We start from the raw sequence: 20,680 nt of genomic DNA on the forward strand, positions 1-20,680 counted from the left end.
GTGGGACGAACACGCACACACATATTCACAAGTGTTTATGCAAGCAGATGCTACAGACATACCTGATGGAAAGACCATTCTGCAGTGGTTTTTCATCACATTGCATCATCTCCTAATATATCAAAGTCTGGTAATGTGAGGGTCTGCTGTGAAATAATAGTAAAAGCAGCCCTGCCTGAGGGAGTTATGTTTGTAGTAGAATAATATGACTTGGAGTGGATGTTAATCATGAGTGTGATTAACTCTCTCAAACTCTTGGATTATGTTGCAATCTTGCCAAAGAAGATGCACTCTATTGCTGCTGTCCAACCGCTGAAACACACTGCAGCCAGCCAACGCAAACAAAACAGAAGAAACTCTTTGTTAAATGGCAAAGTAAAGACAAAAACATCAAACCTACCCGATTTGGTTGACTTTGCTCGGCATTTCCACAGAAATCCAAAGATTGAACTGATTTAAGGAATAAACACTGGACATGGGTTTACTGGCGCTAATGAAACAAGGCCTTCCTGTTGGGCATGCACTTTCTAACTTCCTTAAGTCAGGTGTGGAGCTTCATTTTCTTCTTCATGGGATTCTTCTTCTTTTGATGTTCTTTTGGCAGTTGGCAAACAACTTACTGTATTGGTGTGCATTACCGCCACCTTCTGAAAGGCAGTGTGGATCAGAATGGCATACAATCTAATACAAAATAAATAAATAAAATAAACCTCTATATTCTTCTAATAAGCCCAGTTATTTTCCAAAAATAAAAATAATGCTCTATACCCCACATGTCCTGAATTCGATTGTTAGATTTGTTTAATAACACTCCACACATACTTGTTATACTAGTCTCCAATAGTCCTGTTTTTTATAATTCTATTATAATTTACTTTCTTTATCAGGGGTAGATGCATACACTGTGTAAGCGAAGCCAAAACATTGTGACACCCCCTGGTGGCTGGCTGCAGTATAGGTCATGAATCCCGCCCCCTTCCATGTTAGATGGGACATGGGCCAAACTAAAAAAATCACCTCAAAAAGTACATTTCAAATAATTTTTATTTATTTTTTATTTATTTTATTAGTGCTGTCAAATGATTAAAATATTTAATCGCAATTAATCGCATTAATGTCATAGTAAGATCGCAATTAATCACAATTAATCTCACATTTTTATTCTAAATGTCCCTTGATTTCTTTTTGTCCCATTATTTTTTTTTTCTTATCAACATGGAAAAGTGGATCAGCTTGCTTTGTGCTTTTGTCGCCTGGCTTTGACGAGGGGGCGGAGCATTTGCATCAGCTGTGTGCTCGGCCATCAAGTATTTCAGACTGGACGTGGTGCGATGATAGCTCAGTTCACAACGACAAAACACACAGAACACTTTGGTCTTGTCAATAGAACCATTTGGCAACTTTTTAAAAGTAAACTTTCCATTCAGAATCTTATTGGCATCCATTTCAGCGTCTCGCGCTCGCCATCCACTCAAAACGTAGCGTTAGCCTACTACTCTTTGGCCGGCTCGCAAGCCCAAACAGGTGTGTTCGGTGTGCCTGTTTCCGGTCTAGCTAGATCTGGTGTGGTGTTGTAGTTTTTCTAACGTTACTAGTTGTTGCAACAGCATGTGAAAAAAACTACAAAGTTTGCTAGGCCAAAAAGAACGTTAATCTCGCGCTAAAAAAATTCACGCCGTTAAAATGGGTTTGGGTTAATGCCGTTAATAACGCGTTTATATAGTTTTTATTAGTTATTTTATGCTATAAAAACGCAGTGAAACATCATGATTAACCAAACTGATCTCACAGAATTCCGTGAAATGAACACGGCCCCTTAACTCAAAATCTGTGGCAGTTTCACGGAATTGCAAAAAAATCTGTGATGGGCCCGCAGAAGAATTACGTGAAATTAACACAGATTGGCGAAAATTCTGTAACGGGCCCACGGAAGAATTCCGTGAAATGAACACGGCCCCTTAAGGAAAAGGTCATGGGTGGGCTTATGTTTCCATGACACGCGAGACAACAACAGGACGGTTGGGTTTAGGAAAACAATAAAGGGACAACAACGGGATGCTTGGGTTTAGGAAACGTGACACGCGGGACACAATCCCCGGTTTCCTGGGTGAAAGTCCTGTGTTGTACCAACCTCCCTACGCGGATTTTCGGGCTTTCATACTACTCGCTACCGTAGTCGCTCCTAATGCTACGTCATCTTCTCATTGACTTTACACTGGCATTGTTTTCCGTGGTGGCCACACGGAATTTTTCACGTATTAACAGTTTGTGATCATTTCACCAAATTCTGTGAGACCAGGCTGGATTAACAGCTGTGATTGACTCGCGATTGGTCTGGCGGGTGTATGGGCAGGACTTCCATACTACTGCACAGACTTTGGCTCCTAAATTACAAGATGGCAGCGCCCGTATCTGGGATATTTTGGCATCACTTTTGTACAGTGGGAGAAAGTGGAGACTTCCATCTTTATATACAGTCTACTATGATGTTTGTATTAAAGCCACTGTATGCTCTACTTTTTATTTTCTCATGGCACTGTTCACAATTTACATTACATTGTCATGATGACAATGACCTGTCAGATGTTTTCCTATAATGAAAAGTGTACTGTTAAGGGACAGTTCACCCCAAAATCAAAAAAAATTGCTATTTATCAATCTAGATGGTTTATATGAGTTGTATAAGTTGTTAATTAGGAAACTTTAGTTGCGTTGTTAGCCCATAAGCCCACCCATGATCTTTTCCTAAACCTAACTGCATCAAAAGTGACAACAATAGTCCCAACCAAGTGCATTTAGATAAAGTGCGTTTAGATCGGACGCTAACGCAAGCTTTTAGCACCAATAACAAATGCCAAAGGCACCTGACCAAGCGTCCATATTTTACGCGATGGGAGTGAGAATGTGTTGCTATAGCATCAAATTTAGTGTGCAGACAAGTGAGTAGTATCAATCGTTTCATCTATGTGTTGCCAGGAAATACTTAGTCGGATTTTTAGTAGCACTTTTTTTTTTTTTTTTACCATTTGTTCCCCTACCTCAGAATGTGACCTCTTTTCATCGATGAATGTTCATTTAAATGTTAATGGTTAATGAACTGGATTTCACAAAGCAAATTCTGATGATAGCTGGATGGATACATATTAGTACTTTAGTTGGTCTCACCTGTTCAGCCCATTCTATGAAGTCATTACTGAAAATATGTACAGTACAGGCCAAAAGTTTGGACACACCTTCTCATTCAATGTGTTTCTTTATTTTCATGACTATTTACATTGTAGATTCTCACTGAAGGCATCAAAACTATGAATGAACACATATGGAATTATGTACTTAACAAAAAAGTGTGAAATAACTGAAAACATGTCTTATATTTTAGATTCTTCAAAGTAGCCACCCTTTGCTTTTTTTGATAACTCTGCAAACCCTTGGTGTTCTCTCAATGAGCTTCATGAGGTAGTCACCTGAAATGGTTTTCACTTCACAGGTGTGCTTTGTCAGGGTTAATTAGTGGAATTTTTTCCCTTATTAATAAAAAAGCTAAGGGTGGCTACTTTGATGAATCTAAAATATAAGACATGTTTTCAGTTATTTCACACTTTTTAGTTAAGTACATAATTCCATATGTGTTCATTCATAGTTTTGATGCCTTCAGTGAGAATCTAAAATGTAAATAGTCATGAAAATAAAAGGAAACGCATTTGAATGAGAAGGTGTGTCCAAACTTTTGGCCTGTACTGTAAGTGTACACACTGTGTATGCCTTGATAGCACTGACTCAAACATTCATTCTTCATGTTAAAAGGGTTAAAGCTTATCACTGAATAACAGCTAAACGTTCTCTAAGTTTCCGACTTCATCATCCAACTTTGTATGGCGTTCATGTGAAACTTCCTTCAGGAAATTAATTTTTCCAGTGTACCTTATCCGACGGCACGTGACTGCAGGGATACATTTTGTACAATTACTCCAGAACAAGCTCTCTCCGGCTGATGCTCCCACTTCCGTGCTCAATCGCTCAATCAACCTCTTTACTGCTCTTTCCATTGTTGATTGCAGTTTGTCTCACATCTTCCTGTGTTTTGTTATGTCAGGAGTTATTATGCATTGTATTTTGGTTTTGCTGCCAGCTGCAAAGTCCCCCAAAGAGACTATAAAGTATTAAAGTCTATAGCGTAAGCCTTTAAAGAGTGTGCTCTTTAATGGGATTATGGGCACAAATGAAAACAAACAAAAAAAGATGGCATGTGTGCTGAGTAAGGTAGATTTAGGAAAAATAAGCAACTTTTTGCATATTATGGCAGAACAAATGTGTATTTGTAAGGAACAATACCTATTATGTACACGTAATGATGTCGATGGAAATAAGGACATTTTCTGAAGCTAATACAGCTTTACAAACACAGCTGATTCTGACTAAACCTGAGCCAAACGCTGGTCTCCGTTAAAAAGTAATCTACCGATAATATGCATTACTCAAACCTGCAATAACTCAATTTTTGGCCACATTGAGGCAGCAGAAACAAGCTGTGAACAAAACATTGACATATTATTACCTTTTAAAGGAGCAGTGTGTAGGCTTTGGGGGAATCTATTGGCAGAAATGGAATATAAGAATATAATCATAACTATGTTTTCATTAGTGTATAATCACCTGGAACCAAGAACCATGTTCCGTTAGCTTAGAATGAGCCCTTCACATATACTCCTCATCCACGGAGTCCACCATGTTGCACGCCCATGTTCTGCAATAGCACAGAACCAATGGCTTGATAAATTAAACATTTTTTTTTAAAGATATGTAGCCTATATGTATTTAATATCTATTAAATAAGAAATCTATTATTTAAAAAATGCTAATAAAAGTGGGGTTTGTGTGCAAGCTTACCGTTTACGAACTATAATGATTAAAGCTTTAAGTTACTGATCTACAAGCTAGTGTGGGGCAGTCTGACCTACTTGCAAGCCAGACTCCATTGATTTCCATGGTGTTGTCTTGCTATTGGTTGACTTTATGACGCAGTTTTTACAATGCTGTGTCTATGGGATCTTTGAGGCGGGTAAAACACCAACCCTAACAGCAGATGACGCCGTGGTCAATTGGAACTATATTCGGCAGCTACACATGTGAGAGCCGAGCGGTTTCCTGCTGCCGATACTCACTGTGCAATGGCAACATTTAGCGACATCTCTGCCACTAAACAGCGTTGGATCGCTTGAGATAACACCTTTTGAAAGACTGACTTTGCATTCAAGACCATCCTCCCCCTAAAAAACGCTCTCATAGGTCTACAGTTATGTTTACAGTGGCCGTAGTAATTAGGACGGATAGCAAAGCGGGAAGTAAGGTGACGAAGTTTAAGAGCGCCAAATTTCCGCATAAGCAGGCAGGTTGAGTTGGTGGATGGCTCAAACCAACACAGGTTTCTCACCCAGGAGACCATGGTTTGTGCCCCGTTTGAATATAAAAGTAAACAGATATTTATTAATTTTTTTTACTTCGCGTAGTCTTGCTGGACCTTCCTCAACAGCGCTGCGGAGGAGGGTCTGGCAAGTCCACACAGCATTCTCGGGATAAGAGAAAAACATGCTCTGGTTTTATTGTCTTTAAACCAAACTGCCGGACGGAGCAACGGCGCCTCTGCAAAATAGCCTCGGGAAGGAACTTGTTTTGCTGGAACACGTGTACGTTCAGAAGTTGTTTTAGTCGTGCAACAGAAAACTCAGATTGGAGAGATAGTCTAGCTAGCTGTCTGGATTTACCCTGCAGAGATCTGAGGACCAGGTAACCATAGTCCTCAGAAATTGACTGGAGTTTAGAACGGCATCACAAAGACAGCAGAAGGTAACGGACATCCGGCTGAAAATGAGGGACATCGGGCGGAATTTCCAGCTGCAACTGAACAATCGGGGAAATGAAACGTTGTTGATATAGACTACGTACGTTCAGCGTCACATGCGTAATCGGAAGTATAGTCATTTCAACCTAAACCATGATCTCTTTCTATTTCACAACGTAAAAGACACGTTGAAAACCGCAGGCTTTGGGCCCTGTCTTGCTAGTTTAAGACCGATGCAGTTGTCAATTTCCCGTTCAGTGCCCATGTCATTTAAATGGCAAATGCACCTTGCCCATCTGTGCGCCCGTGGGCATGCTAGTCTTACAGAGAGGTGTGTTCAGGTGCATTCCTGGAGCATTGTTATCTTGAGGCAGCGGGAAGTGATCGCGCCATTGACCAACAAAAACCTGGTCTAAAGTCAAAAATGCAGCATTTCATTGTTATTTTAATAGCGCATTAGTAAAATGTGCCTAGGCTTATGCACAGCGCACAGCAGCACAAAAACATATTACAAATAAAACTATTACGGTACAAATCCGCCATCCTAATAGCAATGCGCCAAGGTACAAACGCACCTGGCTTTTAAAGGGAATGGGAGATGACACGCTGATTGGTTTATTGCATGTTACGCCCAAAACACACCTATGAATTAATGAAGACACTAAGTACAACCTTTGTGAACCATGCGCCTGGCGCACGGACCCTTTTTTCAGCCGTCAAACTAGTAAAATTGGATTTAGACGCACCTGCGCCAGGCGCTTCACGCCATGCGCTTAGATCGTTAAAATAGGGCCCTCTGAGTTTAAAACCATGTCAGACGTCTGGTTTAGATATGAGGACAGAAAGCGATCCTGTGGGTCGTAGTAGAGGGTAGGAAGGAACGACCCATATCGCTGTATGGTTAGGAGGACTGGCTGCTGTTCATGTGGAGCAGCCCAGTGCAAACAACAGCGGCCTGTGGTTACACTGGGATGCTCCCAGGTGTACATATGTGAAAGTGTGAAACAAGGACATTTGGTGAAAAAGAACATGCCTGCGGAGTGACTCTTTGCTGGATAAATAACATTTAATGAAGTCAAATAAAGCTCAGTAGGAAGACTAGTGTGGCCAAACAGATCACTTGGCAGGAGGCCCAGTACTGCGTAAGAAAAATACACCAAGACTAACGTTAATGTTAACTGTTCCCTTTCTCTGCATTCATGTCATCCTTCCTGGCTACTGAAAATTCGCCTTCCCCTGCATGTGTTTGGAATTATTTTGATAGCTCAGAAGGATTTGGCTCTGGTGGACAGTTGTGGCATACTTGTATTGAATAGCACTGCTGCTGCTATCCTGTGATCTTGTTTGTACAGCTCCAACAAATGGACAGACAAGAACATTTGGTCACCAGATTTTCCTCCCACGTTCTTTCCCATGTTCTGTCTCACCCTCGTTAGTATTAGGATAGCAGGATAAAGTTATTAGAAAAACTTTGTCGGCCACTGGCCATGGCCCTGACAGTGAGAGGAGTCAAATGCAAGTAGGAGATGACGTTAACCCATGAGGAGCACCAACCCCTGTGTGGGAGTTGGGTGGGGGAGCAATCTTATCTTTGTCATGTATAGCATCCTGCTGTTCATGTTCTCTGCTGCAGCAGAGGTGGAGCACCACTGCTCTCCTTTTCTTTTGCATTCCAGCACAATTATTCCTTTAACAGCCACATACACTACTTAATATGTTCATGTAACAAGAGTAGACAAATTAACGTACACATAAAAAAAGGGCATTAACGTCAAAGTAACTACTAAACTAAAAAACAGTCATACAAAACAAGTGGGTTAAATATTTGGTTCGGAAACTATTATAACATTCCTTGACAAAGGACTACGAGCAGACTTGATACAGAACGCGACACTTTGTATATTAGGCATAATACCAGCAGGGGTGGGCCTGTCAGTTCAACAGGCTCTATGGTGCAGACTGGCCCTTACCACAGGTTGTAGAATTGTGCTAAGGCATTGGGAAACATACAGTATCACTCCCTCCGGGAAATAAACCACACCATGGTTCTGGTTACTGATGGGTTTATTGCACTTGTCATCCTTTTCACCGCCATCATATCCACCGTCATTGGCAGTCCACCATCAAACTACAGCATGGCAATGTAAAAGATAAACACGTTCACGCACACTATAAAGAGGTAAATACCAACAGATTCTCTCTCCCATCTTTTAAAATATGGACACTTGGTCAGGTGCCTTTGGCGTTGGTATTGACACTAAAAGTCTCCTTTAGCATCAAATAACTTGCTTTATCTAAACACGCTTTGGGCGGGACTATTGGCGTCCCTTTTGACGCAGTTATGTTAAGGAAAAAGTCGTGGGTGGGCTTACGTTTCCGTGACACGCGGAAAAACGGGATGGTTTAATCTGGACGCACCCTAGCGGCAGCAAATTTAATTTGCAGCCGGGGGGTCTAGGCACTCTCCGTTGACTTGCGAGCTGGAAAAACCAAACTCTAGTCAGGCCAATCACATCGTGTATAGGGTCGGTGGGCGGGGCTTATGGCTGCTGCTGCTGGGAACAGCGGTCTTCTGGAAGACTTTGAGTTAAGCTTTTCTTTGAGAAAAGAACGGCACTGAAGTCATTCTTAAAAAAGGAAGATGTGTGCGGAGTTTTGCCGACTGGATACGGCAAAAGTTTAATCTATCGACTAGCTCCGCTACCTTCTTCGTTGCTCTGCCTGGTTGTAGCGCTATCCTATTGCGTGCAGAGGGAATTTGAAAGACAACCGTTTATCCCGCCCCTCAGATTGAGCTCCGTCAATGGTGAGTTCCCAGACCCAACATCTTGATGTGGGTCTGGCTTGTCAGGCTAGGGATGGTTGGATTTAGTAAAAAGAACAACGGATGGTTGGGTGTTAGGAAAAGAAGAATGGACGGTTGAGTTTAGGAAAAGAAGAACGGGATGGTTGGGTTCAGGAAAAAAAAAACGACCGGTTGGGTTTAGGAAAATGTGACACGCGGGACACAAATCCTGGTCTCCTGGGTAAAAGTCCTGTGTGATATAACCCATCCACCACCCCAACCAACCTCCCTACCGTCGTCGCTCTTAGTGTTACGTCATCTTCAAACCCCATGTAGCTGCCTGCTCTCCCCGGTACATTCTACAAACACGCTGAAGGGCGCTTTTTTCGTCACTTCAGACGCTGACAGCCACTGTCCAAACGTCCGTATTTTACGAGTTCGGAGTGAGAACGGGTTGTAAATACAAATGCGCTCGGGAAATGCAAACGTAATACACATACCTCGCTGGCTGCATATAATAAGAGGGAATGAGTTCACTTGAAAATACCCGGTTGAAAAACCAAATGAAAAACATCTTTACTTCTTCGCTCAAAACGCGAGTAACTCTTCGTCATCCACACACGGAGAATAACTTCTCACCCCATGTGTGTTTCTCCTTAAAGTCTCGGCGTGCAACGCAAAATGTACTTTAGTTCCTAATGAACATCGACACTCAATATTCATGAATAGATTCAATAAATATAACAAAAACATGTTAAATAATAACAGAAATAATATGTATGGCAGTTATAAAACTTATCATCCCTTTCAATGAATGGTGTGGAGAAATGACCAAAATGGATAAGTCACTATTAAGATGTATGAGAGATGACTGGAAATTGTCAATGTTGTTTTTGTGTATAGATGCCATTAGGTCACAGTAGTGCGATGACTGCCCTTATATTGTGTATGTGAATAGCAACCAAGAGCTCATCGGGACCTACCCGGGGCAGCTTCGTGGCGAAAAGAACGAAAAACTGATAAAAAAATCAACTCAAACATGATTATCCTCTGTCTGAAGACAAATAGAAGAGGTCGGGACAAGGCTCACGGGAAATGCGGCAAAGTGTGAAGACGATGAAGGATCGTTTGCTAATAGCTGCTAGCATTAACTAGGAGCAGGTCGGCTGTCAAAACATCAGCCGCTCAGCCAGAGGACACACGGAGGGAGAATGGAGATAGACAGCAGAGATGTGAGGAGGAGGAGGAGGAGGAGGAGGAGGAGGAGGGCAAAGGAATTCTGGGATGCACAGACCCTCCTCCTCCTCCTCCTCCTCCCCCCCTCCCTCGCTCTCTTTTCCTCAGTCAGGAAACCCCCAGCGGTTCGGAGTGGAAACCAGATCTCTCATCTCTCGTTTGCATGTTGCGCTGGGATGTCCCGGGCTCATTATCCTGCTCATTATGCTCCTCTTTTTCCCCCTAACATAAATACTATCTCCCCCATGTCGTTGTCTGTCTCGCCTTTCTTCTCTTTTTTCCTTTTATCGATCTCTCACTCTCTTATTCTCTCTCTGTTATTTCATCTCTCTCTGTCCTCTCTCCTCCCTCATCCTCCTTGAGGTCCCCAGTTGACTATTAGAGGGCCAATGATGTAATCAACTGCTCGTTTGTCATCGTAATTGACAGCTGGCATTGGTTGGGGGTGGGGGGTGGGGGGGCATTGGTGGGTCAGCCTGTCACTGCTGGGCAACTTCTTGATTTATTTTCAAAACAGAGTGAGAGAGGGGAGGATGGGCTTTGTAAGCGTGTTTGTGTGTTTGTGTGTGTGTGGGTGTGTGTGTGTGTGTGGGTGTGTGTGTGTGTGTGTGTGTGTGTGGGTGTGTTTCAGACACTGGAAGGTCCAGGCCCCCCCCCCCCGCCAGGCTGCAGAAACCTGTCACAGAGTAAGTCTGCATTTACACAGCAGGTTTTTCTATTCTTTTTGAATTGGGGGTAGTGCGTTTAGGCTGCTGTGGTGGGTGCTGCAGGGGGTGGGGTGGAAAAAGGCGAAAAGTTGAGACCGACTCAACATTTGGAGAAACGCAACCCAATGTCACGATGTGGCGGCCAATCATGTATATGATGTAACCGGTGGTCAGACTTTGTTGGTGTGAGAATCCCGTACAGGAAACAGGAAACATGGCTGCCTCTATCGCTGCCACAAGAACGTTTTAAAACACCAAACACAAGCACCGAACTGCCCGGGAGTTTGTGGAACAGCTGACTGTTTGCCAAACAACAACGCACAGTCGATGGGTCTCTCGCTCGTCTCTCTTCTTTCTCTCTTCCTTCGTGAAATAAAGCTGCCTTCAAGTGCGGTCGGAAACGTCGAGATCTATAAATGATCTGACTGAAAACAGCAAATGTGAAATATAAAGTCTTCTTGGGCTACATTGGGGGGGGTTAAATAACACAACAGGACGTCACAGAAATGGGCCGTTTCAGGGAAACTCCCACTAGCGCACAACCCTGCGGAAAATCGACGGATTTTATTTTTTTGTCTGAAGGCGTGGCCTGACGATGGCTTCGTACAGGTTGACTTTTTCCTCCAGAATGGGTATGTTCAATCCACACCCACTCTGACCTCCGTCATGGCCGCCACTGTTCTCAGAACCAGCTGTCCTGTCAGCAGCACTGTTCCTGAGGCTCTGAAAGGATATGGGCTGACATTTTTTTATTTTTTTTGTAATTTTACCAGGCTGCCTAATATTATAAATGAAATGTCTTCACGAGGAGTACAGGAAGAATATGGCATGCTTTTTTAAAAACTTCTTTCTACTTCATTCATTTGTATTCCCTGCTCCTCACGGTGGCTCTATATGCTCATAATGAAACCAGATAACCTGTAGTTAAACTAAGGGTCTTCACCACTATACTGTGTGTAAAGTAGAACATTTGAGCGTTTGGAATGGCTGTTTATGGGGTATTACATAAAGGCATTCAACAGATAAAATATGCTCTGAGCCGTAAAAAAAACAAATAAAACAGAGGTTTGAATATTGAACCATGGCATGTGCGTTTCTTTGAGTCAGAACGCATTTGTAGGTATAAAAATGTATCCAAAAGTGCTTACAAAATGCTGGGTTGCTATTATTATTATATATATTATTGTTTTTATGACAGAATATCAACAAATATCATGAAAAGACCAAAACCAACACTTTACAACTTCCCCTCTCAGCCCCATGCCCATTTCTTTCTACTGAAACGTAAATCTTTAAGTCAATTTCAATTTTATTTGTAAGGGACAATGTGCAATTAAAACATAAATGGAACCATTTGATGCATTGCACCAGAGTTAGCCATAGGCTAATTTGCATCTGCAGTCCCAGTAATGAATACATACAGCTGGGCACTTTGGTTTTTAGCAAATGTTACTTGAACAGGAGTCAGTAGTGTATTTGTTGCGGACTATGTCAGCCGTGAACGTGGTGCTCTGGTGAGTAGGTGCGGCAGCAGGATGGTTTACATCCCCACCTACATTAGTAATAAAGAAACAAGTCACCCAGTGCACTAGTGGGGCTCATTGATTTGTTACTAACATTTGTTTGGACAGAAATGGAGCTCTAAGGCACAGAGAAATAAGATATATCAGTCTTTGGATACACAGCCAAAAATTGTTCAGCGTATATAGTGATGTGTCGGTCACCAACGAGCCTAATCTCTTAGGTAAAGGAGCCGGCCTCGGTCTGATAGAGCAGTCATTTTAGTCTTTTTTTTTATTACTACAAGACTTGTCTCGCATTGCCAGACCTTCCTCCACAGCGCTGCGGAGAAGGGTCTGGCTAGTCCACACAGCATTCTGGGATGGGAGATAAAAAAAAACGTGCTCTGGTTCTTTGGCATTTCTTTAAACCAATCACAATCGTCATGGGCGGCGCTAAGCGCCAGACGGAGCAACGGTGCCTCTGCAAATTAGCCTCGGGAAGGAACATGTTTCGGTGGAACGCGTACACTCAAAAGTTGTTTTGGTCGTGCAACAGAAAACCGAGATTGGACACATAGTCTGGCTAGCTGTCTGGATTTACCCTGCAGAGATCTGAGGAGCAGGTAACCATAGTCCTCAGAAATCCACCGCAGTTTACAACACGAAGAAAGAGGAAGGTGACGGACATCCGGCTGAAAAGAGGAACATTCAGCGGAATTTCTGGCAGAACGAGAGCAATCCCGGAAGTGGAACGTCGTGGATATATACTGTACTACTACAAGACAAGAACAATAACGTGATCCTGTTTGTTGAATAAGATCTAAAAAACCTGTCACTTTGTTATTTGAATTTCATGTACAGCACAATTTAAAAAGAGTGAACTCCAGCCTGTAAATCACACAGGCAGGGCAGGCAGATGGCGGGTGTATTGCGCTGGTCAAAGCGACATCAGTTGGGGATCCTGTCAGACAGAACGACGTCTTGCCTTACTCCTGATTGTCCCCTGAACACAAATATTACAGCAGTAACAAGTGGCTTCGAACCATGTCCGATTAAACAACAGTCATTAATCAAAACTGCCTGCCGACTGTCTCTCTGTCGCTGAGACTGAGGCCTCTCATTATGTGGCTACACACCAGTAGCGGTTGTAGCTGTCACTCTTTATGCATTTGTCCTGCACCTGCCAAACTGTTCTTACTGGAGACGGAGAGACAGCACAGCAGCTGTGGGGTAAACATCACATTTAAAGTTGGGCAGAAGAAGAAGAAGCCTCTGTCAGACTTAAAACTGTATTCAAAAATGTACATTGAACACAAAAAAGGTACAGATTGCTGATGCTGTCCTTTATTGTTTCTATAAACTTCACCTCATTAGATATCACCGTGCTACTACTAAATTGAAAACTGAAGTCGAAAATGACCTATCTGAGTTCAACGTTGACTCTGCAGCGTGCCCTTCACTCGAGAGAGTGCAAACAATTAAAGTTTGACGGATGCTAATGATACTGAGACTGAAGGACAGAGTGTGAAAGTAATGGACAGAAGAGTGGCAGGGAAAGATGGATGATGACAGTGAGGGATGGACAGATGAAGGGGAGGAGAGGAGGGAGGTCTGACGTTGATTAATGACCCTCCCAGTGTGTGTGTGTGTGTGTGTGTGTGTGTGTGTGTGTGTTGTTGTTGTGTTGGTCAGACATAGTATGGCAGGCTTGTTGGGGCCTTTAGGATATAGATGTTTATTGCCATTTGCACAGGTACAGTCAGGGGTCATTTTTTTTGCATTGCTTTTAGGGTAAGCTCTACAAAAAAATATAAGAAAAAGTACAATAAAAAAAAAAAGAAAATATATAAAACTATATTTAAGTTCAAACTATTTTATTTAACCCAAAAAAGGGCAATCCAGTGTTTAACAGTCTACAGACCCAAAAAAACAGTTACACATGAACACAGTTCAGTTCGAATTAATAGAATTAATACATAATGAAATAAAGTTCCCAGACAAATGGAACACAAGCAGTACAGACCCCAGGATAATAAAATAAGATGTTCATTCCAAGAGACTATGGTCCAGGTTTAAAAGTCTGATAACAGACGGAATGAAGGACTTTGAATAGTGGTTTGTATATAAATATAAAAGATAAACTATAAAGTAGAAGAACAATTTAAAAGAGAAAACAGCTGTAAAATACATGCCATTATAATTGCAAGTGCACTGGAAACATACACAGTATACAAAGACTATTTGTGAATATAGACATTATTGCACCTGAGAGTTATTTATTAATCGTGTGTTATTCCTCAATGCAATGCTATAATGAATATATGCTGCAATTAAAACAAACAAACACATAGAAGTGCTGAAAAGAGCACATGGCTAATAATTATTAGACGTCATCAGACCTTGAGATCATTTCTGCATTCTTCATTCTTTCTAAACTTCACTCAGTATTTTGATATCAGGAATTTGATTTATTATTTTATTGCTAACAGCTCATGGAAATGTCCAGCCCCCGGGCACTGAGCCTCCTGAGAATTTGTCCCCTGAACAGTTCAGTTGAGTAGCCCTGCTGTAAGTTTTGTGCAGTCCTATTTACCTTGGCTGAGCTGTGAACAGACCTTCTGCATATTCAGTGAAAGGAGCCATTACCCCCTCCCACCGCCAACTCTTGGTCACAAAACAACAGACATAGGCCTACATTTTTCGACTGCAAATTAGTCTGTGTAAAACAATGGAGCAGATGAAAGTGTTTGTGCTTGTTACATAACCTAAGACTTCACACAATCACCTTAAGTGACCAAAACAGTTTGTCACAATGGGTAAGGTAATATGTTTTTCACAAATTCCAGCACGCTTCTAAAACTACTTTTTTACAACTTGTTCATTTAACAGTTATAAAAAATAATGTACAATCATGAAATACATTTTACTTAGATATTATTGTGTGATGTTATTAACTTGAATTGAAAAAAGTCACATTACTTGAGGCACTGTCTGAAAATTATTTCTGGGAGTGTGGGAGAGAAAAAAGAAATGGTAGGTCTATGTATTTTTTTTTTTGTTGCCAGGAAGTCTTACATTTTTTGAGAAAGCAGTGAAGGCTCTTGTAACTTTTTCACATACTATAGTAATTCTGACCTTGTGAGAGCTATTGTCAAAGAGAAAAACAAATACATTAAAAAAAGACCAGATAGTTACATGAAACAATGACTTTTGTGTGCGTCTTAGTAAGTAAGTAAGTAAGTAAAATTTATTTGTATAGCACATTTCACAGATAAAAATCACAAAGTGCTTCACAACAAATGGGTGGATACACAACAGTTATACATTGCAGTACATAATCAGAAAAGACACTTAGGACACAATAAAACCGGCCTAATCACCCTATGGTCTATTGAAACGCCTCTTTAAAAAGAAGAGTTTTCAACTGAGTTTTAAAATTTGTCACTGAATCCAAGCAGCGTACGGAAGGAGGCAGTGAGTTCCACAGCCTAGGTGCCACAGCTTGAAACGAACGGTCCCCTCTAGTTTTAAAATGTGTACGGGGCGCAACTAAAAATCTCTGACCTGTTGATCTCAGACTACGTGAGGACGCGACATGTAGTTGTATCAGAGATATGTGGGCGCTTCGACCTTGTAGGGCTCTAAAAGTTAGAACCAAAATCTTGAAGTGTATTCTAAATTTCACTGGTAACCAATGAAGTGAAGCTAAAACCGGAGTGATGTGTGCCCGCTTACTAGTGTGGGTTAAAAGCCTAGCAGCAGAATTCTGGACAGTCTGGAGGCGACAAAGATCTTTCTTATCAAGACAAATAAAAAGACTATTACAATAATCTAAACGGGACGAAATGAATGCATGAATAATCATCTCCAAATCGGCCTTTGACACCAAAGCTCTTATCTTTGAAATGTTCCTTAATTGAAAGAAACAGTTTTTAATAAGTTGCTTCGAGTGTTTCTCTAGAGACATGGAAACATCAAAAACAACACCTAAGCTCCTGAGACTGGGCTGCACAGACGAGCCTAAGGCACCGAGATGCTGTTTTATCTGAGCGATGCTCTGCTCTGGGGCAATGATGAGTGTTTCAGTCTTAGCTGAGTTCAACAGTAAAAAGTTATCATTTAGCCACTGCTTAATCCCACTCAGACAGTTGAGTAGGGATGACAGTTTATATAACTCAGTAGGCTTAAAAGAGCAGTATAGCTGAATGTCATCTGCATACAAGTGATAAGAAACATCCTTGTACTGGCCGATTATATGTCCTAAAGGAAGTATATATAAAAGGAAGAGAATCGGTCCCAGGATAGAACCCTGAGGAACACCACTCGATAGACCTGCAGTATCTGACATGATCTGATTGATAAAGACACCAAAACTTCTACCGGTAAGGTAAGATGAAAACCATTTTAAAGCTGATCCCGATATCCCTAATAGATCCTGAAGTTTATTAATCAAAATATTGTGATCAATAGTGTCAAAGGCAGATGTAAGGTCCAATAAAACTAACACTGTATGCTTTCCACAATCTGCTGACATCAAAATATCACTCGAAACTTTAACTAGTGCAGTTTCCGTAGAATGTTTTTTCCGGAAACCTGACTGATATTTGTCAAAAATATTATTTATCTCTAAGAAAGTAGTAAGCTGCTCTGCTACCACTTTCTCTAGAATCTTAGCCATAAAAGGGAGTTTAGATATAGGCCTATAATTCATTGGTTGCAATGGATCTAAACTGGGTTTTTTAAGAACAGGTTCAACAATAGCATGTTTAAAAATGTCCGGAACCACACCAGTTAAAAGAGAGGTATTGATCATTTCTACAACACAGGGGCCAATACTATGAAAAACCTGCTTAAACAGCATAGTTGGAAGAACATCACTGTGACAACAAGAAGGTTTCAACTTATCTAGCAAAGTTGTAACCTCATGTAATGTCACTAGTTCAAAGGAGAAACATGGATGAGAAAGCGCCAAAGTACAAGCTTTGAAACAAGCAGGAGGAGGTAAAATACTAGATCTGATATCTTTAATCTTCTCAACAAAGAAGTCAAGGAATACATTACTGTTTGACCAAGAGAACACCGCAATTGGAGGGACAGATGGTGAAACAATTGAATTAATGGTGTCAAACAAGAATTTGGGGTTTTTCTTATGAGAGGATATTAGCTGAGAGAAGTATTTAGTTCTAGCACTTTTCAGAAGTTCACATGTGTGTTTGGCCTTATGCAAACGGCAGCTATTAGTAAGGCCAGAGTTAGGGTTAAAAAAATGACTATTTCTTTAATGTAAGGTGACCTTTTTGGTACAATAATAAACACGTTGGAAATTAACAGCATCTCCCGTGTTAAAGGATGTTTTCTTGACCCACCCATCCACCCTGACCTCCATCTTATGTGGCCTGTTGCTCTATCACTATCTCATGAACAGGTCTTTATGCTCTAGTACGAAACTGTATGCACACCAAAATGTAAGATATCCTATGAAACTAGTAGACTGCCGGATGGTCACCTGACGCCGACTACAGTGGCCGGCTACGAGCTCCATGACGTTGAGCGGCAGTTGCTAGTTGTTTAAGCCGCTACGGAGCTTTCTGACGCTGGCCACAGACCTCCGTCACAGCTCGGTTGTATCAGCGGCAGTTAGTAGACGTGTTAAGCCGCTACAGAGCTCTGTGACACCGGCTACGGTGCTCTTCATGGTGCTCTGCGTGGTGCTCTGCGTGGTGCTCTGCGTGGTGCTCTGCGTGGTGCTCTGCGTGGTGCTCCTTAGAGGTTCTTGATGGTTCAGTTAGGTCGTTTCGGCGGACATTGCGGTTAACTTCAGGCGATTTGTTAGCGTTATGCGGTGACGACAGTTTAGGCACCAAAATGACTTGTTTCGTTTAGGAAAACGATCATGGTTTGGATTAAAACACTCCCAAGGAACACGCATTTCCTGGGTGAAAGTCTTTTGTTTTCCCTGGGAAGCGAACTGCGCTCCATTTCTTGAAAGATGTTTGCATGGCTAAATCTCCAGTCTTGTGTTGAAAGGTCCTAGCAAAAACTAGCTGGAACTGAGATTATTTTGACAAAATATAATTTTGGATTATTTCCATGGTCAAACTTGAACTGCAAACTCACAATAGTATAGGTTGTCTTTTATGTAGGTCTACACATGGACTGAACTCATTTTCACTTTCGCTACACAACACCACTGAGCAATTCGGAGTGAAGGCACAGACAAACTCCTGAAGGCCACGACCTCTGCCCTGAAAACTTCCTGTTATTAGCCAACCAGATGATAACAACCTAATGACATCACCGCTCTTCCATCATTTGACTGGCTGGAGCGCTGCTGCAGTGATTGCAAGGCCATTGGTAGTGATTGGTGATTGTGGTGGGATGCTGATTATGGTAAGCACATTGGGCAATTGTGTGTGTGTGTGTGTGTGTGTGTTAGTAAATGATGCTCCAGTCAGTCAGCTGCAGAGATGTGTTCACATTAAAACTTGATTACTGTTCAACCTGCTGACCCTAACCACGAACCCTGACAACTGCACAGCTTCTTCCTCTTCTTCTTCCTTCTCCCCTGTTTCTCTTTGTCGTCTCATCATCTCATCTCTTACTTCCCCCCTTTTTTTTTTTCTTTTTTATACGCCGATGCTGTTTAGTAAAATAAACCATGATTATACATACCTTATCAACCCGTTCTCATTCCCAACTCGTCACATACTGACAATTCAGTCAGTTGACAGTGTCTCTCGGCGTCAGATTCCGACACAAAAATCACCCTTTAGCGTCTGTATGGAGGGGGGGTGGGGGGGTGTAGGGGTTGGTGATGCATCAACCAATGTGTCCCTGAGCAAGACACTTAACCCCTAGTTGCTCCAGAGGCGTTTGATCTCTGATATATATAGCAATTGTAATTCAGCTAATTAATGTAATGTAATCTAAGGGACGCACCGGGCAGAGCAGCAGCGCTGTAAGATAACGTAGTATTAGGAGCCACAACGGTAGCGAGTAGTATGAAAATCCGCATAAGAAGGGAGGTTGTGGTGGTGGATGAGTCGAACAACACAGGACTTTCACCCAAGAAAGAGGTTTGTGTTGTCCCGTGTGTCACATAAACGTACATTTTGTAAACCCACCGATGATCTTTTCCTAAACCCAACAGTCCCGTTCTTGTGCCTCGTGTCAGTGAAACGTACATTTTTGAAATGACGCCAAATCAGTCCTGACCCAGAGCTTCAAAAAGTGACGCCAAGAGTCCCGACCAAGCACACATTAGTTGACAGCCTCAGGGCCAGATGTACTAACGCTTTTGCGCCCACCTTGGGCGTATTTGTTTCGCAACGTGCGCGTAAAAGCATGGCGAGGCATGTACAAACAGGCCGCACTGAGGTAAAAGTGCAGACTGCCTGTCGCGGGAACTGAAAATGGCAAATTGCGCTTTTCCGTGTCATACATATGCATTCATGGGAGGGTGAACGGGAAAGTGGGAATTTCCCATAAAGAGATGGGAGGAGAAGCGGAAAGTGCGCCTAATTATGTATTCCGCGGTATGTACACCCTCCCCCGTGAAAGTGCGCCTCTATTTTGCGGTGAAAATTCTCAGCCTCTTAAAAGCAGGTGTAAACCAACCGCAAGTGGGTTTTCTCGCATATGCCTCCTGGTGAAATGGCAGCAGTAATGCGAGCAAGACGAAGACATAGGCCAAGGAGACGAGCTGAAAGGAATTTTGCCACAAGGATCACACTTCTTCAGTTGAGTGAACACGAAATCATTAAGCGTTACAGATTAAGCAGCCATGCAATATTACAGTTACTGGAAGAAATCAAAGATGACATTGAATCTCCGACTCAGCGTTGACATTCCATTCCAGCAGTTGGTAAACTCCTTGCATCATTACAAATATTGGCATCAGGATAATTTCAAACAGTCGTAGCATCAGCAGTGGGAATACCGCAGTCTGCACTCAGCCGTATCATAGCACCAGTACTTAACGCTTTGCTACAGCGCACTAGACAATACGTACATTTCCCCACCACTAATGCCGAAATAACACGCATCAAGCTGTTACCTCATGAACAAGCAGATCAACTTTGTTATCGCTAAATCTTTGTTTTTGCTGTTTTGATGGACATGGTGGCTGATCCATCATAGAAAGATGCGCGCAATTTACGGTATAGCGGGCGGAGAAAGGCGCCGATTACCCGATGAACTGCAGGTTTGGTAAATACGACGTGAGCTGAAGTATCACAACGTGTGCTTTCTGCGGGTTGGCCATGGCGCTGATAACGCTACGTTCGCAAATGTACGAACATCTGCCAAAGGCACCTGACCAAGCGTCGCCTTTTGACACGCTGGGAGTGAGAATGTGTTCGCCTTATCACCCTCAAGAAACATCTTTAAACGCCTGAGTTGTCATAAAGAAACTTCTCGAGATCATGGCACCTCAAATGTTGTGGTTGGTTGTTAGGAAATGATATCTGACCATGCAGACACACAGCACTCGCCATAGTTGCACTTAATTATAGCTATAATATAATAATATTTGTTGTGTTGGGAGGTATTAAATTACCCCCCTCTCTTGGTTTCAAGAAAATATTAGTTTGGATATAACATTTTTTCCATT

Source organism: Perca fluviatilis, chromosome 21, assembly GCF_010015445.1.
Source record: "Perca fluviatilis chromosome 21, GENO_Pfluv_1.0, whole genome shotgun sequence".
Lineage (NCBI taxonomy): Eukaryota > Metazoa > Chordata > Actinopteri > Perciformes > Percidae > Perca > Perca fluviatilis.